The sequence below is a fragment of the Mirounga angustirostris genome, unplaced genomic scaffold, assembly GCF_029215605.1.
Source record: "Mirounga angustirostris isolate CCGP_5_RB_7025 unplaced genomic scaffold, mMirAng1.0.hap1 SCAF_12, whole genome shotgun sequence".
Taxonomy (NCBI): domain Eukaryota; kingdom Metazoa; phylum Chordata; class Mammalia; order Carnivora; family Phocidae; genus Mirounga; species Mirounga angustirostris.
In genome coordinates, this window is record NW_026991720.1 from 107,060,309 (window position 1) to 107,080,024 (window position 19,716).

The following is a 19,716-nucleotide window of genomic DNA, read 5'->3' on the forward strand; positions in this document are numbered from 1 at the left end:
TTGCCCTCGGTGCCCAGTGCCCACTACACGGTGGTCAGTCTACTGCCGAACCATAGGACCCTAATGGTCACAAAGTTATCTTTCATCATCTTTTTCCTGTGTAGCATCAGGTACATTCTTAACATCCTGAAATGATTCACAACATAAAAGAACTAATTTTTTGAAACTATGCACGTGTGTCGTCCGTTTGCACATGCATGACGAGCAACAAGCGCTCAGCTTGCACAGCTGTGAGCTAACACAAACACACGCTATAATGTAGCAAATTCAGGTCTTTAGAAATGGTTACTATGACATTCAAACATACATCTGACATGTAATCTCCCCTTGGCATATAGCGCTTTGGTATTCAACATGAACACATTTAAAATGACCCAGAAACTAGACTTTAAATAATCAACCTCATTTTCCCAAGAAAGCAATAAAATAAATGAAGGCTATGGTCAGTGAGTGTACTGTCATGATTGTCAAAGATGGAAAAACTTCCTTCCATTTTATTCCATTCATTATTGCATCCTGAAGTTCCAGCAAATCTGGTTTTGAAAGCGTTACTTCCCAGCACCGCGGTGAACGGCCACTTGTAAAACAACTGTGAATGTTTCTGCCTGAAAAAACCAGGAACTGGTTTGGTCTTAAATATGGTCAATAATCCCTTCTGCTGAGCAGCTAGGGCGGGAGAACGGACGCTGGAGGGAAGGAGGGAGGGGTCCGAGCCACTGACACAGAACCCGCTCTGTTTCAGGAGGCAGGGTGTTTGCAACGGAATCTGCTGGGGCCGCATCAGGCCGCCGTCCTGAGGGACGACACCGTGCAGCTCGCCGAGTGACAGCCAGCCGCTCCGGCCTCACAGCGACACATGACACTGCAGTGAAGCCTGGGGTACTCGGCTCTCCTCAGAGCTGAAATCGGTCAGGTTTCTGGAGGTACAACGTTGCAGGGAATTCTCCCCTAACCAAAAACTACTGGCCCCTGAAACCATCACTTTCAGCAGGAAGAGTTACTAAGGGCACCGAGATATCTGACAAATAAAATTCAACAGCAACCAAAAGAGATGAGACGGACAGTTTATCCCGTTAGCTGGAGTGGGGGAGCTGCCCACCCTGCAGCCAACAGTGCCCGCAGACGGTACGGACGTGGCTCGCCGGGGCTCAGGACAGGTGGGCAGAACAATCAGGCCTTTCAAAGCAAAGCTGTAGCGAAGCCCCTTGTTTCTGTTAAACCCTCCCTCCTGCACTGTCTTGGTCCCTGACAGACAAGCACACCCTGGCTGGGACGCCGAAAGCAGCAGGCACTCGTTCTGTCCACACGGGGCCCCGGGGCTGCCGCAGACCCCAGACCCTTGCCCTCCCGACCCTGGCCTCTGTCTCAGAGGGAGCCATATCCTCCACCTGCAGCCGGGTGGGCCGCACTGTGGCGATGAGGCTCCGGCCGTGCCCACCGACCCGGCCGTCCCGTCTCCCCGTCCGATGTCGGGGTGCTGGGGAGACCGTGCATCTCCTCCGCCTGGGGCGTGCGTGCTCATGCGGGGTTGTGTTAGCGGGGCCTTACCTGTAGCCTGCACCACGTCCGCCGTCGTCAGGTTCTGGATGCTGGCGCTCACTCTGAAGGTCACGGCTGGTCCCAGGACACTGGAAGAGACCATGAAAAAGGAGCTCAGAACTGCCCCAGCATCCAGAGCAGCTACACGGAAAACACAGACACGCTCACAAAACACGTCTGAGGCCACTGGCCGTCCCACAGGGGACTCCCGCCCCATGGTTGGCTCTTTGCCCCTCAGTCCACTAATTCCACCGACAGGCTGTGTTTTTCTGACCCACACACCGCAGCGCTCTCATAAAAGATTGAAATCAACCCCAACAAACCAACAAGATAGTCTTGCAAGAGAAAAAGAAAAATTGTTATGGAAACAGATTTGAGTATTTGGCTCCCACGGGAGCGGTAGGAATCAAAAGCAGAAAGGAAAGAGACTGGTATTTTAAAATCTCTCTTGACAGGGACCATTTAAAAAACTTATCAAAGTCATTAAGAACTATTTAGTATAAAAATAACTAGCAGGGAATTGCCAGACAGGAATGATTAAAATTTTCAAAGCTTTTTAAATACTATGCTGAATATAAGTTTGAAAAAATACATCACTTTTTAAATAATTTTATTCATCTGAAGGGGAGAGGGAAAGGGGAGGGAGGAGAATAGGAAGGAGGAGGGAAAGACAGGGGGGAGGGAAGGGGGAGGGAAGGGGAGGGGAGGGGGATGGGGAGAAAAGGAGGGAAGAGGAGGGGAGGGGGGAGGGGGAGAAGAGGGGGAGGGTGAGAAGAGGGGGAGGGGGAGGGGAGGGGAGGGGGAGGGGAGGGGGAGAAGAGGGGGGAGGAGGACGGGAGGGGAGGGGGAGAAGAGGGGGTAGGAGGAAGGGAGGGGGAGGGGAGAAGGGGGGGAGGGGAGGACTTCTCTCCTAGGTCCCCAGGCTCCTGGCTCCAGTGGCCTGGACTCCCCTTGGAAAGAGCAATCCCCCCATTTCTTTTTCCGCTCTCCCTCTTGCAAATGAGAGGGCAGAGTCCGGAGCTGGTACCACCGAGTGCGCAGGGCACCATGCAGCTTGCAGGGAGGGGTGTGTTCTCCCCCCACCCCAGCACAGACGCTGCTATGCCTCGCAGGTCCCAGAGGTGCACCTGGCAGGAGAGCTGTCCTTCCTGGTGATCACTGGGGGCTCCCACCATTATCTGTGACAGGCTCTGCATCCCACTGCCCCTCCTCGGTCCAGAATCTTACCGATATGATGGATTCAACTGCCAGACTAACACCACCAAGAGCAAAACCACCCCTTGTGTCACCTGTTAGACCCTCCTGTGTGTGCGGGGATGCCTCCTATCACGTGCACCTGCTACATTCCAGTGCTGGGGAAACCCAGGACGCCAGGGCCTTCAACAGTCCCCTCCAGGGAAGCCCAGCTGGTAAACCACAGGGGATGCCCGCCCGCCAGCCCTCAAGCTGCCCCCTTCCCCTGTAGGATGCCAGCTTCCCGCGGTTCTAACCCGGCCCTACCCCCGGCTGACAGCCCTCCCACCTAGTCCATCACCTTTGCAGCATTTGCCAGGGTCGTTTTTAAAAGTGCTGATAGTGAGAAGGACGCCAAGAAAAGTACCCAAGGGTCTGAGTGAGTGACGAAGCCATGCTCAACAAGAGCCACGTGAAGACTGTAAGGGCCGCCTCAAAACTGGTAGAACCACAGCCAGGAGCGAACTGCCCTATGAAAGCCCGCCATCCCTCCGCATCTCATCTCTTGCTCCCCACCTTCCCGCGCTTGTCCATGCAGAAGCAGCCACTCCTGAACCTCCTGTGGCCCCGGCCAGGCCCGCTCTGAGCCTCTGGACTCCCTGTGCATTCAGACAGGACACCGCGGTCCCCGCTCTGGTCTGGTCCTCACGGAACGCCTGGCTCACTCGGCCGTGGGCCAGTCCGCTGCGCAAGGCCCTGCACATGGACAGTCCTGGGCCGCGGCTGCCACCCCTGCTGTAGGGTACCTCCTGCAGAAGCCTCAGCTGCACCTCAGGCCTGAGGACGCCTCCTCCAGTCAGCCCCCGGCACTGCATCCGCAGCTCCGGGAGGCAGGCACGACCCACCCGCGGCTTTTTCTTCAACGTCTTTGTACCAGGAATGTCCACGTGGTCATAAACGCGGCTGAACTCCCTGAAAATGCCACCATGTTCATCCTCCCTCTGGGTTCCCACTGCCCCTGGTTGGAGCCTCGCTCACGTCCTGGCCCGGCACGTCCCCAGGGCCCCCCCCCCCAGGCCCGCCCACGCTCCACCGAGTCTAAGGGCCCAGGCTGGCCCTCCAGGCCTGACTGAAGCCGCCCAGCTGGACGGCTCCCCTTCCATTCCTGCTGGAACGTCTGCCCCTGGAGCGATGGTTGTCTGTGCCCTCACACAGATTGGTTTTCCTGCCGCCTCTCGGAGTCCCTGTTGGTCTGAGCCCACCATCCACACTCAGAGCGCAGCAGACCCCTCCCCGAGATCTTCGGCAGCTGCAGGAACACGTGGTATCTAGCCCGCTGACTACCTTACGGGACATTCGTAGCTTCCCGAGTGCAGCTGGCTCTTCGAGGGTGTGTGGGGTGTTTCTGCCAGCACCCCACACATGTGGTGGGTGACAGACTCACAGCCGTGACTGAGTCATGACACTGAGCACAACCGTCTTCTCTACCGAGAGTGGGTCCTTCTTACCATGAATAGGCTTCACCTGCCACCAAAAGGGCTGGTAATAGGTCTTAACAGGACTTCAGGGTTATGTGTGGGTTTTGTGACATTTCTGATCTAATCTAAACATCTGAGAATTCCCAGGCAGGTGGATCCCCTAGACCTAATCCTCCCTCAGGTGCCAAGAGTTTTCTCTAAAGATGCTGCAGGCCTTCCTGGTTCCTCACTCACCCGAGCCATGGAGAAGAATGTAGCTCATCTGCCCCCGAACCCGCAGAGCCAGCAAGAGATGCCGTGCGTCACCCCCCAGCCAGCAAGGGACGCGCCTGACCCTGGGAATGTGCCTCGGACACGGGAAGCACGCCCGAGTGCCGGCCTTGCTGTCGCCGAGGTCTACACCGCATGCCCCACCACCACCCAGCCTGGCCCAGGCACCCGGCCCGTTACCTCTCGGGCTCACAGGAATCTGCGATGGAAGGAAAACCTGTTTGCAGAGCAGATCAGAGAGGGTCAGCAGTCCAAGCTGGTGCCACGCCAGGGATGCAGACCTGCTCTTCCCCAACGCCTGCTCGAACGTGGGGCACGGAAGTCTCCACAGACCTCGCAGCTGCAACTCTACATGTCACTCTTGTGTCACCTCTGCCAAGCCTTTAACCTCGCTGGCCTCAGGTCACTCGGCTGCACAACGGGGAGGCGTGTTCCGGCCAAGGGCTCTGACTTAGCCGTAGCAGCTGCCCTGTGAAGCCAATGCCCGATGATGCCCATGCTGGGCAGCGCCCGGGGACGCGAGGGAGGGAAGGGTGGGCAGGTGTGCAGAGGCTGAGCAGAGTCCACGGTCCTCATCCCCAGTCCCTCCCCATGAGTCCCCACTGCACACGCAGGGCCGGCTGTGCCAGGAGCACTGAGCTTCCCACCGGGAGCGTCTAAAGTGAGAAGCTCCTTGAACGAGCGCAGCTGGGCCCCCGGGCCTCTACTCAGGGTCAGATCCCCAAACCAAACAAGGATTTCTCTGATAAACGTTTGCAAGAGCACTCGATCCACCAGAGCAGAAGCACCACCCAAAGGAACCCACAGGAACCACCTCAAAATGCCATTCTCTCAGTGACGTCAGCCTGAGACTCATTTCCGTCCTCTTTGCTGCTTTGTGATCCTTGGAATTAATATTAGTCTATTGTGTTTACTTGAAATAAACACTGGTGCTTCTGAGCGTGGAGCTGTTTGCAAATAGTGGGTGGAGACAAAGTATTTAAAATATTAGATACAGGGATACATTTAATGCAGCACTGGGAAATGCCTGGAGTGCTTCCCCCCTCACTCTGCTGGGTCTCCTCCAGTCCAGGTGAGCACTACGTGGGAGAGGCTGCCCATGCGAAATGGGCCTTCTCCCTTAATATGCCAGCTTATCACTAGAAATTTGCAGAAGTACCCTGTTGGGGGACTGTTGGAACTCAGTCCTTCTGCTGCTATTTTTTATGTGCCTCACTTTGCTCTGAGTCATATAAAGCAACATATTGCAAACTATCACCCTCTCTCTTCTGTTCTGTGTACATGGATGAGGTTGTTACCAGATTTGTGCAGAAATGACTTGGGGGTTGACTGCTGAAGGAATGCCTTGCCCACCCTGCCCTTTGAGCAAATGCCCATCACTGTGGACATTTGTCCAGACTTGCAAACACAAGTCTTGGTGGAGAGAGTAACAAGGTGAGGCTGGTCGACAGGCCTGGGTGTACCTGGTCAAACAGTATTTGTGGGGGAGGGCAGGCATGAGTGCATGTAAGTCCCCACAGAATGAGGTCTCCCGCCACGAGCCCTTTGGCGTGCTCCTCTCTGGACTTTCGGGGTTCCCATATTCCACGGTGGGCAGCCGAGGAGCAGGTGCACCCTACCTGACACCCTGGTGGAGGGATTCCAGGAGCAGGGCGGCCTGAAGCCAGCTCAGAGTCTGGTCCTGGGCCACCCGGGGACACAGGCCTGCACACAGGAGATACTCAGCTAAAATTCAGAGGATGTGATCAGCGGCCTTCTATATGATGGGGGAGAAAGGTGGAGAGCGGCGAGAAATGGACTGACGAGCCCAGAATGGATACTGCCTCAGCAAGTCGGGGAGCGGTGCTGGGGGACCAGGCACCAGGGCCTGGGCTGTGCCTGACGCTACCGCTGGGTGAGGGAGTCAGCAGCTGCTCCACCCCAAGCTAGCAGAGGGTGTTAAGAAGGATGAACTCTGGGGCACCTGGGGGGCTCAGTCGTTAAGCGCCTGCCTTCAGCTCAGGTCATGATCCCAGGGTCCTGGGTTCGAGCCCCGCATCGGGCTCCCTGTTCTTCTGGGAGTCTGCTTCTCCCTCTCCCTCTCCCTGCTTGTATTCTCTCTCTCTGTCTCTCTAATAAATAAAAACCTTAAAAAAAAGAAGAAGAAGAAGGATGAACTCTGAGGCAAACGGCTGCCTCCTAGAACCTTCACGGAAGCAGCAGACCTTCAGGCCAGCCCCTCGGCCGCCACGTGGACCCCCATCCCCTCCCAGTGGGAGAGCGAGAATCGATGTGGTGTCCTCTCCAAAGCCTGGAACCAGCAGCAATACCAGCCCTCCTGCACCTGCCTGAGAGCATCCAAACCCTCAGAACACACAGACGTGGCCTCGGGACATCGCACGGGCCCACACCACGAGGTGCCACGGTGGCTCCGTCCCCCCAGGCCTCGCGCTCTGAGAAGGTTTCTCAGCCCAGCTTTGCTGTCGGTCCCCTGAGGGAACACTCCAGACATTCGCTCGCTACCAGCTTCTGTCCAGGACAGGTTAATGCCACAGACACACTTGTACCTGTCTAGGTGGTGTGGTTCTCTGCAGGGCTACGGACCACTGTGATGCCCTGTGTTCTCCACTGGGAGGGTGTGCTCTAGACCCTCCCTGTGGTCTGTCGGGGCTCAGTCAGGACTCCCGTGGGGACAGCTGGAGACTGAGGAGGCCGGCAAGACCCTCCCGAGACCCTCTCCTCTCATTTATCTGCTCCTCAGTCTTTCTCCCAGGTGAACTCTGCGGGCCTGCCACAGCCGACCGCAGAAAGCCTGCATGCAAGGCTGGCCCTGTGCCACAGCTGGGAACGGCTATGGGGAGGATGCCCGCCGCCCATCCTCAGTCAGCAGGGCTCCCTGCACCCCAATAGCTCAGGCTGCGCAGGATGCAGACGGGTTATGGGGTGGGGGCGAGACGCCAGGAGCTACCATCGTCTTCCTCCTAGACCATGGGGCCTGGGCTGAACTTACTGTCTTGTTCAGCTCTGCTTGGGGAGAACAGTCCCATATGCATAATGCTGGCACAGAAAGGGGGATTTCTATGTTTAATCAGAAACTAAAAAATAAGACAGATGCCTATAGCCTTTCAGAGTCTCTGAGAAGCAAATATAACATCTAATATTAGACTTGGCAGGGAGAAATCTTTTTCTTTTCCTTTGAGAAAGTCACTCATTAATAAATGAGAATTTCTCAAGCAGAGCACAACATTCCAACTCTATTGATACAAAAAAATTGTTGTTTAGATTAGGAAGAAATTACTGAAACAAAGAAAGATGAACCTCAAGTTACAAGGGAATACCTATGTTCCACTACAAAACAGATACTTACCCTGTGCTTTGGCTTTCAGATTCTTGTTCAGATTCAACCAGGAGTTGTTGGAAACACGCTACGGTACATTTTTGTTATTTGCGGAGTTATGTCTTGTAAGGTCAACACTGTGGATTTAAGGACACTGGACCATGGCTCCCGGGGAAGCACGGGGCTGGACTCTGCCAGCCTCCGGCCACATCTTCACCAATCGGCCTGCGTACACCTTGTTTTATGTGTGCTTCCGTTTAAAGACGCCTTACTGACAGACGCTACTGGCCCATGAGCATTGAACTCACCACCTCTAGAGCTGTAGATTCTCTACAACAGCACTTTCTGCAGAAGCCCAGCCTTCTTGCAGGTAGGAACGCTAGACGTTCTGCATTCGCACGGAGGCCGTTTTAAACAGCGAAATCACCAACAAAAAGCACGAAGATGTGGAGAATGCAGCCGTGAACAGGGACAAGCATGTGTTTACAGTGTGGGCTGAAACAAGAATGCATTGTTCAAGCTCAGCTCCCTCTGCACCGGTCTTCAAGCGACCATGGAAGTGCTGTATTGATTTCAGGGTTACAGATAAATTTGCAAATACGGAATCACTAATAGTGAGGGTCTATTGTGTTTTCTAGTGTCTGTGCTAAGCACATTCACATACAATAATGACCTTATTGTTTTTGTCACATTTTACAATTTAATACTATAGAAAGAGCCTGGGCATTGGACTTTAAGGGGCTGGTGATCTTCCTTGCTGAGTGATATCAGCATATAACACTCTTGAACCTGCAAAGTGGGGATGATAATGCATATCTGGGAAGGGCCGACCCATCGTCCTCTGCCCCGACCATCTGGAGCAGTCAGCTGCTCCTCCAGTCTCTGCCGTGAGGTCCACACTCTCAGGCCTTTGTGGGCTCACAGGGCTTCTGCACACCATGCCGCCTCATGACCAAGGCAGTCCTGCTCTGTCTGGAACCACATGGTGGATACAAGGGGCAAGATCAGCCACTTCTCTCCAGACCCCACAGCTCTAGGATGGCAAGCTCATGATCGGTCTACGCAGGGTCATCACGGGCAGACCGGGCAAAAGCGCCATACCCTACCTACGGTGAGACGCTTTGCTCTGAGAGTGCACAAGTCACTTGACTCAGTGTTCCTGTAGGACCACAGACTTTCTGGCAGTCCCATTCACTTACTGTGACAGGACTCCTATTTACAGTGGAAGAAATGCCACCAGCTGGGACCCACCTGCCCAGATGCCAATCCTTCCTCGTCTAGCAAGAGACAGCCTTCACGGTCTCAGCCTAAGAAACCCCAGTGGGCACGTGGGTCCCACGAGAAATGCTCCAATGGCCCCTCCTGGAGACCGTATTAGGAGAATAAAACCACACACTATCGTTCAGAATCGATTCCCCATCAGGTTGGAAATAATAGGAAAAGATATCTCCCTGAGATCTTGCAGTATTCACTGATTTTAAATTTCCTTTAACCACTTTAAGCAAATCATACGTGTGCACACAGATGAAGGGGGGTCTCAACACCATCATGCCAGCTGGACCCATCTCAGTTTTAAAGAGAAGCCCCAAGTGGTCCTGAGCCCCATAAAATTCAATGTTTCTACTTGGCATTTACTATTAATTACAATCTAACTCTAGGTGATGTTTAGGTATTGATGATATAACATGTGATTACATGTTTATAACATAATATATATGATCACACATCAGTCATAATATCGATGATTACTCGTTCTTTATCACAGTAACTTCTAACAAAGAACAAAAGTAACTTCTAGCATTTTAATATTGACCTATTGCTGGTTTTCTGGAATTTCCCCACCCTATCAAGTTGATGGAACAAACAGAACTCCCACTAACCCACGTGCTGGGGCGAGAGCTTTGCCTACTTGGTCTTTTCTTTAAATGGGAACTCTTTAGAAATCCTTCTCCTACATTTATCACTGAAGTCATTTTCCAATAATCTAAAGTTCTGCCTTTATAATATCAGTATGCTGACAGATGAGTCTTCTTAATAATCACGTGTCTCGAGGTGATCTTCCGCACGTTAATTTTCATGCATGACACTCTAATTGCATGAGTTATAAGACACTGAACTCAGCCTGTGCTCAGACCGATATTTCAGTGGAGAATGGAGAAGGAAGCGACCCCCTGACGAAATCTTATTTTTCTTGTTATTTAACACCAGGTCCAAAACATAGAACACAAAAATCCCCACTGATTGAGGATTCCACTTAGTTGACTTAATCTGGGTATTATTTCTCCTGTATAATAATAGATTATACATGACACAATATTATTTGTATCAGGCCAACCTTTAAGGTCCACAGTGAAAACAACAAATATGACTATAATTTTCCTTATAAACACTGGCTAAACAGCCCTTTGTATTTAAATTTAAATAGAGACAAGGCTCAGGGACTAGATCCTCTCAACCTTGGGGGATAGTAAGAAGATTGCAAAGTGGGGCACCTGGGTGGCTCAGTCGTTAAGTGTCTGCCTTCTGCTCAGGTCATGATCCCAGGGTCCTGGGATCGAGCCCCGCGTCGGGCTCCCTGCTTGGCGGGAAGCCTGCTTCTCCCTCTCCCTCCCCACCTGTGCTCTCTCTCACTATCTCTGCCACTGTCTCTGTCTCTCTCTCTCAAAGAAATAAATAAAATCTTTTAAAAAAATCTCAAAGCATATTTGGCAGCAACAGAAAGTTGTAAAGTTAACGTTGATGGCTCTACAGCTAACATACAAGTAAATGCTGCAGTTTTTAACCGACATAATTTCCTGAAAGTTGTTTAGAAATTTTAAAAAAATATTTGATAGAATATTTAATTAAATGTTTTTTACTAGCATGCTCTTGCCTTGGCTTAATGCACTGACCTGTGCTTTGTCTCTGATCCTGGATTTGGGGTAAAACCCATAACATGAATGGACAGGATGGAGGGATGATGAACGATGGATGATGGATGGACCGTGGGTGGATGATATACAGAGAGAGAGCCCTATATTAACGCAAACATTAAGACATTTTCTCAAAATCCCATCTATGGCTTGCTTAAGAATCTTTCTACATTAACTTTTCTCATCTACGGGCTATACATTTGGTGAATTGCTCGTTCTGTACCTTACTCGTTATTAATTTAAAAAAGCCAACATGCTAATGAAGGACCCAAAGTTACCAAACAAAACCATTTAGGAGACTTTTAGTCATTTAAGAGACTTGCTGTGTCTGACTGAACATAAACCGAGGCCAAGTAAGAGCAAGAAGATTTCTTTATTTGCACACATGGCTTTGAGGGGCTTCCTAAGCCAGCTAGCCTCCCGGCTGAGGTGCTGGGGAGGCCCGGCTGGCCTCAAGAGAACACAGACAGGAGGGTGTGCTAAGGTAGAGCTGAGCACCATAATGGCATAATTTAGACCCAAAGCAATGCCTCGGACCATGCCTCATTTTACAGATGAATAAGTCAAAACACAGGGAGTTTTAAGGACGAGCCCCCAGGGGTCCAGTTTTAGAAGAGATGCCACGGCTGGAAAGTGATTCCTGGGTTCTCCGTGAGAGCTTGTTCAGCACCATCAATAACCACGCAGTCTGCGTACGATTTCCACCAGCGTCCCCTCCTGGCTACGGGCTCCAGAACTGTGGTGTTCACACTCTTTCCCCAGAACCGGCACTGACCCTGAACTGTGTCTGAGGACCGCCAGCTCCCTCCTGGTCATCTTCCTTAGCTGTCCCTAACTCTGAGAAGTCCCTAACCCAAGCCGCCAAGAGAAAGCCGACAGGAAAATGAGTCCACGTCTGGCTGCTACATCTTTGCTTGCCTCATCCCCTCTGTGTCAAATCACAAAATTCTAGAATTCCATGAAATAGCAAAATGATGCACACATATATTCCTAAAGCATACTTTCCATTACCGTATTTTCTGCACAATTGTATATTCCTGCCTCCCAAACACTAGGCAGTAACTTTCCACAGTTATCTGATTTGAGGGCTGACAAAGAAGAAGGACTGAGAGAATGAGCTGTCTCCTATTTGTGTGAGGAAACGGAGGCCTACAAAGTTATTGCACGGTAATTTGACATGAGCCTTCACCAAAACATAACACTGGCGATGCTCTATTTTCTTAAAGGGTTGAGCAATTGCTTTACTGGACAGATCGTCTCTTATTTGCAATTACTGTGTGATTATGTGCAATTTGGGAATTCCTCTCTGTCATTAGGGGATGCCTTACTTTGCACTCCTCTTTCTTCCCATGGAGTATTTGGAAGAAAACAGATGATTCCATATTCATGTTTTGACTTTGCACTTTTAAACTATTTGCTTAGTTCTCAATTCCCAGGACAATTTATTGTTTTCCAGTTAGAACTGAGAGATGATGTGTTTGGTCACCAGAAGACTGTGCTCTACCAGCGCAGGGGGGTGGGGGCAGCCGGGGCCGTAAGGACCAGAGGTGCCTGGAAGGCCCCAGGGACACCGGAGACCTATCTCCCATCGCACTCGGACTTCCACGGCACTTGAGGATTGATGAATGAAGCAAAGGAATAACTGAATTGTTAGTGACAAAGTGAGAAACAAAAGCAGCCCTTGAAAATCTGGACCAAGGCTTTGTCTTGACGCCTCAGAGAACCAGGCCAACGGCCATTCAGTGCTGCCGAGAGCTGGACAGGAGCCTCCCCCCGTGAGTTTCCAGCCAACTGTGCTCCATCCTGACCCTTTGCGTCCCTGGCTCCGAGGCTCACTCCGTTTTGTTTCTTTGGACATCACACATCCATCCATCATAACCCACAACGTGACACCACGAACACGCGGGGGCTGGTTTCCACGCAGGGAGGAGTTACGGCACCCTCAATTCCGGCCGCACTGTATTCTTCTCCAGCCCTTCCTTACAGATTTTAGCGCCCATGTGTGAGGGGGAAGGCCTCCTGCTGGATGTTAAAGCTTTCTCGTAGGGACGGCTCCTGAGTACAGCGTCCTGACTCGCCCAAGCCACAGTCCTGCGGACATCAGCATGCCGGGAGCATCTCGGACTCAGAGAAAGGCAGGAGAGTGAAAATGAGTTCTACTTTGTTCTCCTGAGAAAAATACGGGTGAAGCTGAGCAGAGAGAACTAGTATTCACAGCCCCGGCAATAAATACAATGTGTATTTTACCACAGAATTTAGTTTTATTTCAGTATAAATATAACTTTTTTCACGTGTTTAGATATTTCTTGGTTTAAACAACATTTTAGGGCGCCTGGGTGGCTCAGTCGGTTAAGCGACTGCCTTCGGCTCAGGTCATGATCCTGGAGTCCCTGGATCGAGTCCCGCATCGGGCTCCCTGCTCGGCGGGGGGTCTGCTTCTCCCTCTGCCCTCTTCCCTCCCGTGCTCTCTGTCTCTCATTCTCTCTCTCAAATAAATAAATAAAATCTTAAAAAAATATTAAACAACATATTATTATTTTCATAGTGTGTTATATGTGGAGCACCACCCTCTGCCGAATGACCCCTACAATAGTTCCAGGGCAGGTACCATGACGCCCATTCTACAGATGAGCAAACGGAGGCAAGGCAAGCCTCGGGAGTTTGCCCAGTGTCTTAGGGCAGTGGAAAGATGGCACAAACTCAGGCCACATTGATCGATTCACTCACTCACTCACTCACTCACTCAGTCACTGAGCAAATACCGAGCACCTACTACGTGCCTGACGCCAACCTATGTGCTGAAGACGCACCACGGAGAAATAGAAGCCCAATCCCCGCCTTCAAGGGGAGTATCGTCTCCTGGGAGAGATGAAGACACGCTCTTCCAGATCAAAGGATCATTCCGAGGAACCACAGTCTCTCTAAGGAAGCCCTAAATACCAAGACGTCCAGTCCAGCACATAATTCCACCATCTACCCAACACTTCGCCCTCGAAGTGTCCGTGCAAGCCTGGGGAAAGGAACTGAGTGGGTTATTCTTGACAATCGAACCTACTCATCATTAGGTGTCAGCGTAGGTTAAGAACAACAAAAGTAATGGAAGCACAACCAGCTGAGCCGAATGCTTACACAGCAGCAGGGCCCACGCTCTTGGCTGTGGGATGTCTCATAGGATCTTCACGGAGAGCCCATCAGCCTTAGAACCAGTCATGCAATTTGTAGGGGACTCCTCAGAGCAGGATCCCACGTCACAGCCCGTAGCACATGCTGACCATCCACATTTTACACGCAGGGAAACTGAGGCTTAGAAAGGCCAAGCATTTTAACTCTGCTCCTAAGCTGTGATGTCATTTCTCAATAGGAAGGGGCTCAACCGATACTCTAAATATAAACATCTTCACCCAAAGCACAGGGATTTACTTAAAATGAGAAAGGCCCTCTGTCCCTCAAGCAGAACTGTTACTCACGAACACGCTGGCAGCGCCCTTCCCACGGTCTCATCTTCAGTCTAAAGATAGGCCTGGGGCAGTTGTCACCTCGTGACATTTCCTTGGGTGCACAGCCGCTCTGCGGACCCTGTACGTAAGGCCTGGGTAGGCCTCGGCCAGTGCTCCTGCTCTGGGAAGACAGGAGGCCCCTCCTTCTGTCCTTCTAAGGTGGCATACGGAGAAAATCCCGGACCCAGGTGGAGCAAGGTGACGGCACCCACCTGCGAACCCCAGAGCTTGCAGGCAGTGGACACACCAAGCAGGGGTGCGATCACCATCTACTGGGGCCCCCTGTAGGGCTCCGGGTCTGACTGCTGGAGGCTCTTGGCTGTGAGCGATGTTTGCTTATCCCAAGCATAATCTCTGTCACCGTTAATCTGCAGTGTCCTGGCACATTCCCCAAATTACCCATAGCTCTGTCATCACTTGGGCCGCAAGCCTAAGGGGCCAACCCAGCGAGGCAAAGGCCATTCTGACCCTGTGTCCAACTTCCTCTTTAATGTCTTCATAAGTCAGAGAGACAAGACAGGAGCCCAATAACCACAATTCTGCCCTACGAAACGGAAACTCCCACAGATTCTCTCACAAATGGAAGGAGGGGTGGGGATGTGCGGGGGTGTGAGGCATGGGAAGGGGGGATAACGGGGGCCTCACATCCCTGGCCCTCACACCCCTGGGACTCACGGGACCGACCGACCTGGCCCTAATGAGAAGTGTCAGGGTTGTGAGTTCCCACCACTGCACCTTCAGCAACCGTCCTGAAAAACAAGAACACTGTATTTTCATCAATTCCGTAAATCACACAGACGGGAAACTAAACTGCTTCTTGCATCAGGAGAACGCGGGAAGATTGATCACAGAATTAGGCTGTCCTCCCACAGTGCCCTCAGCTGAGCCGAGCCTTCTCGGGGCTGATCTGAAGGCTCAGTCGGGGCCCCTCAGGAGGAGCGTGGACGCCAGCCCCACCTGACCACGGAGTCTCCTTGTGTATGGTGGGTCCCCGAGCACCGCCCATCGACGGCCCCAGAGGGAGCAGCCTGCGCATCGATCAGCACCGCTGTGGACAGCCGTGATTAGGTTATAAAATCGTAACTGAGGTTGTTGTGTGTCTGTTGGCATAATCACATCAGCATGCTAATGCCGTTTTAATGGTCTCTAATGATGTAATAAGAAATAATGGAATTTACTTGACAGCTACATAACCATTAACAAAACATATTAAGTATAACTGGTACTTCCATAAAAACGCAGACAAGCTCTGAAGGCGCCGGCTTGAGCGGCGGCCTCTCTTCCTCTCCTGGAACAATGAGCAGCCCTGAGAACATGCTCCTAGATGCACAGCCAAGCGCTGGCCACGCAGTGGCCCCCGCCACGGCCTCCACCGCCCACGTCCGGCTGTCCGGTGGGCGCACACGCTCAGCGCGCACCACGGTGCCAGGCCCCTAGTCCACACGCGTACAACGCAGCACAGACTTGTGCAAGCTCGCACACAGTACCTCGGGACCCGGACGCGCGGGGCCAACACTGACCGGCAGGACGGGGGGCTCTGGCAGCGCGAGGACCAGCTTTACATTGGAAGCATGAGCTGCATTAAGAGCAGGGAGACTGGGGGCCCCTCCAGCGGGGCGAGGTGGCGGGGAAGGACCCTCTGGAGTGCTGGGCTCGCTGGAGAGCTGCGGACCAGACGCTCACCAGCTTAAACAGTGGTGGGGGGTGTCACGTTGGGCTCCGCAGGACATCGGAAGCCCCCAGTTTTCTGACCAGGGAAGAGACTGTGGCAAAAGACATTTACAAAAGCTTTGGCATGGCCCCCAGCTCAGCCAGAAAGTGCTCCCCAGAAACCCTCTGCACCCCAGTCCTCCTCAGATGTGACAGGGGTGCAGGTGGGAAGGGCTGAGATGTGTAAGCCGCAGACCCGAGGTAGAGACCAGGGACAGACGGAGTGCAGCTAGCTCCCACCAGACGTCCTCACTGGACATCCCTGCCCCCGGGCCCCCCGCCCACTGGACACCTCCCATCAGACGCCCCCCCCACACCGGACACCCCCCACTGGACTCCCCTCCCATCAGCAGCCCCCCACCGGACACCCCCCCACGAGACACCCCCCCACCAGGCACCACTCCCCACTGGACAGCCCCCCACCAGACACCCTACCACCGGACACCATCCCACCAGACAGCCCCCACTGGGACACCGCCCCCCCACCAGACAGCCCCCGACATAGACACCACCGCACCAGAAGCCCCTCCAGTCCTGACACCACTCCCATCAGACTTCCTCCAACCAGACACCCCTCCCGCTGGATGCCCCCTCCAGAAGATGCCCCTCCAGTCCTGACACCCCCACCCCCAGCCCGCACCAGAGGCCTCTCCTGTCCGGAAGCCTGCCTGGCCTCGCCCTGGTCTCTGGGCCTCCCACCACTGCCCTGAGACTCTTAGAGGCCGATGAGCCTGGCTGAGGATGTGGAGAAAGGGAGGGGACAGGTGGGCAATGCAGAAACCGTGGGGCAGGACAGAAGATGGGCTAAACATGCCTGTTGACCTTGGACACCCGTGTCCCATTCTCTCTGGGAGACACCTTCCTTCAACAGGAAACTTCTCACTGCTGGAAAAGTCATGGACACGTGGTCAGTGGCTGCCAGTTATGTGAAAGGCTCAGTCCTACAGCGTTCGGGGGGCTCATGTGCGGGGCCTGCCCCTGGGGGTGGGTGATGAGGCAGGCCACCACGGGGGCTTCCAGCCTGGCCCAAGGGCAGCTCCCCTCCTCGGCGGTGGGCTCTGGGTCACACCCACCTGACCCACTTCGGGCTGGAGAGCTCCACGGCTGTTCCTGAGGCTCCCAGCCCACCGTGCTCCTGCCTGTCCTGAGGACACCCCTCCTCCCAAACCCCTCTCTCAGCAGCATGGAGCCCAGGTCACGAGGTACACACACCCCGACTTCCAACAAGCAAGCAGTGGCGGGGGGCCGAGACTCCAGGAAGCGCAAGGCCTCTGTGTGTGGGGATCTCTGCCTTCTATCTGGTGCTCACTCACCCCAGAGCGCAGAGGGAAATAATGAAAATCAATAAATACAGTCGCCAGTGGGGCCAGGCCACGTTTTACTCTGAAGCCTCTCCGTGTGATTACTTTTTTGTCTAATGTTCTCAATAACAGGTCTGAGCTGTGTTAACGTTCTCCAAAAGCTCAGGCCACCCCGGCCCCTCCCGGAGCTCCCCCTGGAGATGTGAAGTCTTCTTGTTGTTTACTGCCTTCCAATCGCTCCCGGAACATTCTTCCCTCTAATGAAGGAGGCACTCATTCATTCATTCACTCCCTCAACAGCAACATGTCCCTGGCACCAGCAGCTGAATTTCGGGGGCACATTCAGTGTCTCCTACTTGTGGACGGAGGGGCGAGGACCGCCCCGCCCTGGTTGGTGGGCGCGGTGTGGGTGCCAGGCCGGAACTCCGCAAGTCCTGCGCTGGGTGCCTGATGTGAACGTGTCAGGGACCGCTGTGACCCCCGACCTTGGGGTCCGGAGGTGAAGACTGCAGATGACTAGCCACGTGTGGGGTGCAGGCATACTGGGGAAATTTCCCTCTGCTTCTCTGAAGGGAACGGTTGGCGCCACCAGGTCAGGACTGGCTCTCTCTGCGTGCAATCTGTTTAACGGCACCCGAGACACATGCCCTGGGCAAAGGGCCTGGGTGGGCCTCCTGTGTTCACGCTGAGCTCCCGAGTCCAGCAGCCATGCCCCTTCCGCAGACGCCTGCATAAACCTGGCATGCGGTTCTGCATGGGAGGGAATGTGCTTGGACAAAGGACAGTTCTCAAGGGCGTCTGAAATGACAGGCTGGAATAAAAGCTGCTCCCACGGGGCTGGCGTGTGGCTCAGCTGACCGGGTAATGACATAGTCACATGTGGGTGTCTCCCAATCTCTCAGCTCCTCCCACATTCGTGACTACCTCTCCAAGGCCGAAACCCCATCTGGCATGGGGTCGGGACAACCAACACTCATCTAGAAACCTCAGCGGCCTCAAGGCACTTGAGCCTCCTCCTGTGTCCTTGTAAGAGAAACATGTTCTCCTCATGTAAAGTCTCTGGTGGCTTGCCAGCCCACGGAAGGAACGCCACACTCCTCACAAGGGCCTTGGGGCCCACCCGAGCTGCCCTGCCTGTTCACGTGGGGCACACAGTCCCTCCTGCCTCGAGGCAGCCGGGCGCCTGCTCTCCAGACCTCACAGCCTCTGGCCCTTTGCTTCCACATGAACTAGGGCTGCCTGACCTTTACCAGCTCTGCTCTGTGTCCATTTCTGCTGGAATGTCATGTTCTCTGCTCCACCTTGGCCCAGTGTTCTGTAAATATCTGTTGAATGAAAAGCTGCGTCTTGGGGCGCCTGGGTGGCTCAGTTGGTTAAGCGTCTGCTTTGGCTCAGGTCATGATCCCGGGCTCCTGGGATTGAGCCCCAGGTTGGGCTCCCTGCTCAGCGAGGAGCCTGCTTCTCCCTCTCCCTCTGCCTGACGCTCCCCCTGCTTGTGTTCCCTCTCTCTCTGTCAAATGAATAAGTAAAATCTTAAAAAAAGAAAGAAAGAAAGAAAGAAAGAAAGAAGAAAGAAAGAAAGAAAGAAAGAAAGAAAGAAAAGCTGCGTCTTGTAGACGGTCCCGTTTGCTGGTGCAGAGATGATACAGGAGCCCTCATTAGTCGGAGAGACGGGCTAGACCATCCTCAGCGACAAGGAGCCCAAGGAAGTGAATCTGGGCTTACTGTTAAGACGAGGACTCGGCCTGGCCCCTCTCTCCCAACTTCTGGCTCCCTTCTACTCAAGATAAAGGATGATGACCTTCCAAATGAGCTAGGAGGCACAGGGAAAGAGCTTAGACAGTCCCACCGAGTGGCAAGACTTGCCAACGGTCATACTGTATTTCCAGGACTGAAGGCCCCGGGCCAGCCGTCTGCATCAACAGATAGCTCGGCTGAGCCTCTTATTTCCAGGCCTGAGTGGCTCACAACACACCACTGATCCGTCCTGAGACAGCTCTCTGGGCTGACCTCCACGTCCGGACCTCCCCCCGGTCTCCAGCGCCACCGAATCTGCCTCCAGCCTGCCCCTGATGACGAGAGAGGCTGGTCGTGCTCGGGGGATGGTGCGGCAAGTACGTGGCAGGGTGTGCAGGCTGGAGGCACTCCCTAAGTGCTGACTTCTCATGGACTCGCACCGTCCCTGGGCTCGGACTCATCTGCAGTGGGGTGGGGCCCAGGCACCGGAATGTTCTAGAGCCTCCCAGGCAATTCTAGGTGCAGCAGGGCTGAGCCCCGCAGCCCCAGTGGGCCCTGTCCTTCCAGCAGATTATAATTCTCACAATTACAGTCCAGTTTCAGCTGCACTTAAATAACTTACCAAACCCACCTGGAATTTTCCTTCCATCTCTCTCCTGAACTGTTTCTGGTGTAATTAACAGGAACCCCAAGCACACCGTTCTTTCCCTTGCAAACCAATTATGAAACGGAACCTGATGTGAGTGGAGACTAAAAGCCCCGGACCCCGCACCCGGCACTCAC